A 7,533-nucleotide genomic window follows, 5' to 3' on the forward strand; every position below is an offset into this window, starting at 1 on the left:
CGATAAATGAGTGGTGTTTTCATTTACAAATGAAACTATGCAAATTATTCATTTATAATTATAGGGTTAGGGTAGTAATAGGGTTATTGTTAAATTCATCCTCTAAACTGCACTTCCAGTAAAAGTTCCTGTCATATAGCATAATCAAAGCTTTATTGGCATGTCGGGCATTTACAGTATAGGCTATTATTTACAAAACTCTTCAAGGCTGCGTTTCCCAAAAGCATCGTAAGCCAGATGATGACAATGGTTCTTCAATCGATTTAGGCTTAAGATGTTTTTGGGAAACGCAGCCCTGAACTTTAAGTAAAGAGATCGAAATGAAGGTAAAAAAAAAATAAAATTGATAACGAATATAAAAATATTACCAATAATAATAACAATAAAATACATGGACTTGCAAGATTGTGGGATGGATACATTTTTTTTCTTGTAGGCCTATTTTATTTTATGTACTTTAATGCAAATTATTCATTTATAATTATAGGGTTAGGGTAGTAATAGGGTTATTGTTAAATTCATCCTCTAAACTGCACTTCCAGTAAAAGTTCCTGTCATATAGCATAATCAAAGCTTTATTGGCATGTCGGGCATTTACAGTATTGGCTATTATTTACAAAACTCTTCAAGGCTGCGTTTCCCAAAAGCATCGTAAGCCAGATGATGACAATGGTTCTTCAATCGATTTAGGCTTAAGATGTTTTTGGGAAACGCAGCCCTGAACTTTAAGTAAAGAGATCGAAATGAAGGTAAAAAAAAAATAAAATTGATAACGAATATAAAAATATTACCAATAATAATAACAATAAAATACATGGACTTGCAAGATTGTGGGATGGATACATTTTTTTTCTTGTAGGCCTATTTTATTTTATGTACTTTATTTAACATTTATTCATAATACACTTTATTCGAATGTTGTCTACATCATGTGTAACACAGTCCCGTAGCCTAGGGCTATGGTCAACACTTAAACCACCAGAGGTCGCTGTATACCTAAAAGCGCCAGCGGGTTAAATTTACCCATACACATGACTACTGTTTTGACACGGCTAAAAAACCTATGTCACTGTCTTCACAATGTCTAGAGTCATAAAATGGTTATGTTTTTGTCCTGTTGTTTTAAGTTCACGGCTATTTTTAAGCAGGTTACACTTATCACTTTTCTTAATGGTGAATATAAACCAGCCTGCAATGACAACGAGAATTACAAGGAAATAAATACATATTTGGGTGGTGTAATATTATAATAAAATGTTTTAAGATAAATTACTAAAATACCCTAAATAGACTATAATAAGCCATAATAATTCACCACACTGCATGTATGCACTAGGATGTATGATACAACGACAAATTAAATCGCACAGTTTCACCTAATCAATTATTTATTTGTTTAGTTATATAATTTATCCTTTGAATAAGAGAACAACACCAATAAACTTGGGGTAATCATAAAAATTGTTTTATTCATTACATCGTAATTCAGATTTTTTTTCTTCAGGACTAAATAGCTAAGCAACAGTAGAGAACAATAAACGACAAAAAAAATCGCAAAACAAAAATGAATAATGAATCCAAAGTCTGAACATTTATGAGTTGGCTAAAACATCTTAATGTGAACGTGCATTGTGTGGCTGTTTGCAGTAAGCTAACACGTTGCTCAATGACAGCGCGACATTTAAGGAATTATATGCATAAATTTGACTTTACCCAGCTTTTATTCTGGTTTTATCAAAACAATTTTGAATATACGGGAACGTATTTTGAGCTGGGGGGGCTGAGAAATAAAATGGGGGGTGGTCACGTGACAAGAGTGATGCGAGAAGACTGGCACTATATGATGGCGGATCCAAAGCGCAACTTTTGTTAATAAAACTTTCATTTACTCCTTTAATAGCCTATAAGTGAGTGTCTTTGTTGCTGGGTTTTCATTAAAAAAATAACAATGAACCACAAACTAAGCATTCGTTTTAAATAAGGGAAAATACCTTATTTATTTGGGTTACAACGGCTATATCCATCTTATTCGTTTTGTCAATGCAAGGTAGATATTTAATATATGCGAATTTGCCATTGTAGTATTTTATGGCTGATGTGTTTTAATGAATAAGATAATAAACCACAAACTACGATCGTTTTAAGGTAGCTAAGGGGAAATCCATAGGCTATATTTGTGTTAATCGCGAGTAAAACATATGCTTATTTATTTTCTTAATAAAAGTTCAAAGTTTAATGTTTTTTTTTTGTTATGGGCTCCAACTCGGTTAACTTAACTTAGGCCCTATTGTTGATTTTTCTCAAGTAAATAAAGTTCCATGAATCGTGACTATTCACAAGCTGTTTTATCTAGGGTGAGCTATAGGCTAATGCTTGGAAATGTTGTTTAAAGTTTTCAAGTCCATTCATTATTTGTAGCACGCAAGCCACCCAATAATCGCAGCTTTGTGCTTGTTACTACAAAGTCTCAGCCTTCTGTCAATTTTATGATAAAATACAAACAATAAACGTCTTTTTACGCTCTTTAATTTGCAGTGAGATAATTCGCCTCAGTTCAAGCTGCATATGAATCAATTATATTTTCTTCTTTAATAATTGCAGCACGAAATAAACATGAATATGTGAATGCATGTTGAAAAAAATCAGAACAACACGAATGTCTCATGAATCGATCAATCAGAGCTAAAACAAAAAAGTCAAAAGAATGACGGATGCCACAGACTTTTTTTTTTTTTGGAGGAGTAGGCCTATGGGTGGTCACATTATATAACATGATTTTATTATCGTAATTTTAACTTTATTCTTAAAATATTATAACGTTAATAATTAATTTATTTAGTTATTTAAAAAAAAAATGCTGCCATATAGGCTACTGAATGCAAACACAATTTTGGCACATCAGCCCCCCCCAAAAATAATAATAATAATAAAATAAAAAACAAACAAAAAAGTTTACAAAAAAGTTAAAAATAGTGAGGGGATATTTGAATTATTTGTTAATAAACTAATGTTTTCTGAGTCAATGTTGACTATCCATCCTCATCGGACTGCCTTTAGAGAGAAATGCATCTTTACGGATTACATAATGAAAGACTTTTTGTTTACGATTTGAATTATTTTGTTTTAAAATAGTAATTGAAAGCATTCTCTAGATATATTTATCATGTGGGTGAAGCGCTCCTGCTCAAGACCAAGACGACAGAAAGCACATCCTGTTTGTTTTCCTTATTTTACAAAAGCACAAGGTTTTGTTGATATTGTGAGTGCACACAAATACAAGTAGACCCTTTGCGGTTCCGAATGATGCATACTATTACCTTTATGAGCAAAAATCACGGCGTATTTTTAAATTTCCGCTGTTATTAAAAGTAAAATGCAAGTGATTGCGCTGGCGCCTCCATGTCCTGCAGCGCGCGCTTTAGCTTCCACTCTCCGCTCAAACGATTGGATATGCGCCTAACAGCGCTCATTTATCTAGGTTAAATGTTTAAATGAATACTGTGAAATGCATGAAGTGTTTTATGTCAGTTTATTTTAGGCAAGTCGTGTTGGTTTGAGAAGGCTGAATTGAGCAAACATAATGCTCAACTCACTGTCTGCCGCTGCCGCTTGGTCTATTGGTAATATTGAATCAACCTTAAGAATGAATTTTGTTTCAAGAATAGGAAAGACCTAACGTTAAATATCAGAATAAGCACCACAGATGTGAGAATGCGAGATTATTATTATTGTTACAGGTTATAATATAATCAAAAAATCATGGAAACAAATGATTTTTTAAAGTCAGTTTAATACGTTTAATCAGTTGAAACGACTTTCACAGTCAGTTTGATTTAACTTAACTCATATTTAACCATTGCTTGTGATTGTAGGCTTAGGCTACTTTTTTCAATGAATTTTAATGAATATACTAATTAATAAAATGAATATTATTTATTTTTTATTACATTCATTTATTTTTAACACAGCACCCCCATTTTTTCGTGGGCTACACTCCAGGGGGTGCTGCAGTACCCTCAGCACCCCTACTTCCCGCAGTAATGTGTGTAGCCTACATTTGAAAAACAGCCATGGGTTAATATAATAATTTAATAATGTAATATTTTTTTTATCTAAAATTTCTTAATTCAAAATAAAATATTAATAAATACATATCTGATAATCCCAGGTTGATATGGCCTTTGGATTTGTTTACGCATTAAATTTATGAGAAATTTAAAGAATTTTAAAACAAAAATAGCTTCATTTTTTTTTAAACTTACAGTTACAGTAATTTCTTAATTTATGCCAGGAGTTATGTAAATGAAAAACGAAGTCGAGATCGATATGAAGCTTGAGTCGTAGACCTTTTTAATGATGTAAGTTAGTTTCTGAAGTTAATTGCATTCTTTAACATTAAAACTAGTAGTAACTCTGAGCTCATGTAAACAAAGAGCGCTTCTGTGCGCTGGCATCCTCCCACAGGTTAAGAGATTTTAAACAAACACTTTTAGTTAACCAAATGAAACAATACACATTTTAATGCTATAATAGTGTGCACATTGAGAGAAGTAAACAGCAGATGTTCACGTTAACAACTTCTTTAACTTGAGCAAACACTGCTAATACACATGTGCATTTGTTAATAAAGTTAATAAAACGAAAACATGCATTTTTTAATGCTGGAGAATAACGATGGTGCCCTGATCAGAGCTGCGGCTCGGGCTGATGACGTACCTTCCAGGGAGGCGTGCCCAGGCCTGTTGTACACGCCCCCGTCCCTTGACTCCGCCCCCTTGAAGCGCAGGAACGTGAAGCGCAGGAACGTGAAGCGCAGGAACGGGAAGCGCAGGAACGTGAAGCGCAGGAACCTGAAGCGCAGGAACGTGAAGCGCAGGAACGTGAAGCGCAGGAACGGGAAGCGCAGGAACGTGAAGCGCAGGAACCTGAAGCGCAGGAACGTGAAGCGCAGGAACGTGAAGCGCAGGAACGGGAAGCGCAGGAACGTGAAGCGCAGGAACCTGAAGCGCAGGAACGTGAAGCGCAGGAACGTGAAGCGCAGGAACGGGAAGCGCAGGAACGTGAAGCGCAGGAACCTGAAGCGCAGGAACGTGAAGCGCAGGAACGTGAAGCGCAGGAACGGGAAGCGCAGGAACGTGAAGCGCAGGAACCTGAAGCGCAGGAACGTGAAGCGCAGGAACGTGAAGCGCAGGAACGGGAAGCGCAGGAACGTGAAGCGCAGGAACCTGAAGCGCAGGAACGTGAAGCGCAGGAACGTGAAGCGCAGGAACGGGAAGCGCAGGAACGTGAAGCGCAGGAACCTGAAGCGCAGGAACGTGAAGCGCAGGAACGTGAAGCGCAGGAACGGGAAGCGCAGGAACGTGAAGCGCAGGAACCTGAAGCGCAGGAACGTGAAGCGCAGGAACGTGAAGCGCAGGAACGGGAAGCGCAGGAACGTGAAGCGCAGGAACCTGAAGCGCAGGAACGTGAAGCGCAGGAACGTGAAGCGCAGGAACGGGAAGCGCAGGAACGTGAAGCGCAGGAACCTGAAGCGCAGGAACGTGAAGCGCAGGAACGTGAAGCGCAGGAACGGGAAGCGCAGGAACGTGAAGCGCAGGAACCTGAAGCGCAGGAACGTGAAGCGCAGGAACGTGAAGCGCAGGAACGGGAAGCGCAGGAACGTGAAGCGCAGGAACCTGAAGCGCAGGAACGTGAAGCGCAGGAACGTGAAGCGCAGGAACGGGAAGCGCAGGAACGTGAAGCGCAGGAACCTGAAGCGCAGGAACGTGAAGCGCAGGAACGTGAAGCGCAGGAACGGGAAGCGCAGGAACGTGAAGCGCAGGAACCTGAAGCGCAGGAACGTGAAGCGCAGGAACGTGAAGCGCAGGAACGGGAAGCGCAGGAACGTGAAGCGCAGGAACCTGAAGCGCAGGAACGTGAAGCGCAGGAACGTGAAGCGCAGGAACGGGAAGCGCAGGAACGTGAAGCGCAGGAACCTGAAGCGCAGGAACGTGAAGCGCAGGAACGTGAAGCGCAGGAACGGGAAGCGCAGGAACGTGAAGCGCAGGAACCTGAAGCGCAGGAACGTGAAGCGCAGGAACGTGAAGCGCAGGAACGGGAAGCGCAGGAACGTGAAGCGCAGGAACCTGAAGCGCAGGAACGTGAAGCGCAGGAACGTGAAGCGCAGGAACGGGAAGCGCAGGAACGTGAAGCGCAGGAACCTGAAGCGCAGGAACGTGAAGCGCAGGAACGTGAAGCGCAGGAACGGGAAGCGCAGGAACGTGAAGCGCAGGAACCTGAAGCGCAGGAACGTGAAGCGCAGGAACGTGAAGCGCAGGAACGGGAAGCGCAGGAACGTGAAGCGCAGGAACCTGAAGCGCAGGAACGTGAAGCGCAGGAACGTGAAGCGCAGGAACGGGAAGCGCAGGAACGTGAAGCGCAGGAACCTGAAGCGCAGGAACGTGAAGCGCAGGAACGTGAAGCGCAGGAACGGGAAGCGCAGGAACGTGAAGCGCAGGAACCTGAAGCGCAGAAACTTGAAGCGCAGAAACCCGAAGCGCAGGAACCCGAAGCGCAGGAACGTGAAGCGCAGGAACGTAAAGCGCAGGAACCCGAAGCGCAAAGGGAAAACGGTATCGCAAGCTCAAACTTGACTGTATGTGGCATTATATTGACTCCATAGTGATGGCTATTATTATTCTTGATGGTGCTGCTGCTGCTGTCTGTATTGATTTAAAAACAAGAGTGCTGTCTGACGATTAGTCGCGATTAATCGCATCCAAAATAAAAGTTTTATTTACATAATATATATGTGTACTGTGTATATTTATTATGTATATATTATAGACACACACACACACACACACAGTATATATTTTGAAAATATTTACATCTATATACATTTATATTCTTATATTTTATATACATATATTTAATATATAAACATATTTTTTCTATTAAATATACACATGCATGTGTTTGTATTTTATACTGTGCATACAATAAATATGATATAAAATATTTTATTTTGGATGCGACTAATTGTTTGACAGCACTACTTTGTATGTTTATTTATTTAACTGATATGACATCTGAAGCATTGTGCTATAAAAAAATCAGCAATATTATAACTAACAGGAATGTTTTGGGGTAGGGCACTAATGGACCACATTTCCCATGATGCCTTTCGGCTGCGACGAATAGACCGGGAGGAGCTTTCGTATTTTATTATTTTTTTAAACTCCATATTTTTTATTTACCATATTTATTTATTTATTTATTAGATTTCCAGGAGCAGGAGCAGAGTGCGCCGTGAGAGCTGATGCGGCGCAGATGCGTTAGTCTCGATAACACAGCGAGAGCGAAGGAGCACAATAGCGAGAGCGAACAAAGGCACGTTTATCCGTGCATGCGTGCTCTCGCGCAGCGCTCGGGAATCATCGGCCCTCTGGGTCCCAGGTGAGGGTCTTCCAGACAGAGCCTCGGAGAAACCCAGCGAGAGGCGAGAGGCGAGAGGCTTTCGTATTTTATTATTTTTTTAAACTCCATATTTTT

The sequence above is a fragment of the Sinocyclocheilus grahami genome, unplaced genomic scaffold (genome assembly GCF_001515645.1).
Source record: "Sinocyclocheilus grahami isolate Dianchi unplaced genomic scaffold, SAMN03320097.WGS_v1.1 scaffold1526.1, whole genome shotgun sequence".
NCBI lineage: Eukaryota > Metazoa > Chordata > Actinopteri > Cypriniformes > Cyprinidae > Sinocyclocheilus > Sinocyclocheilus grahami.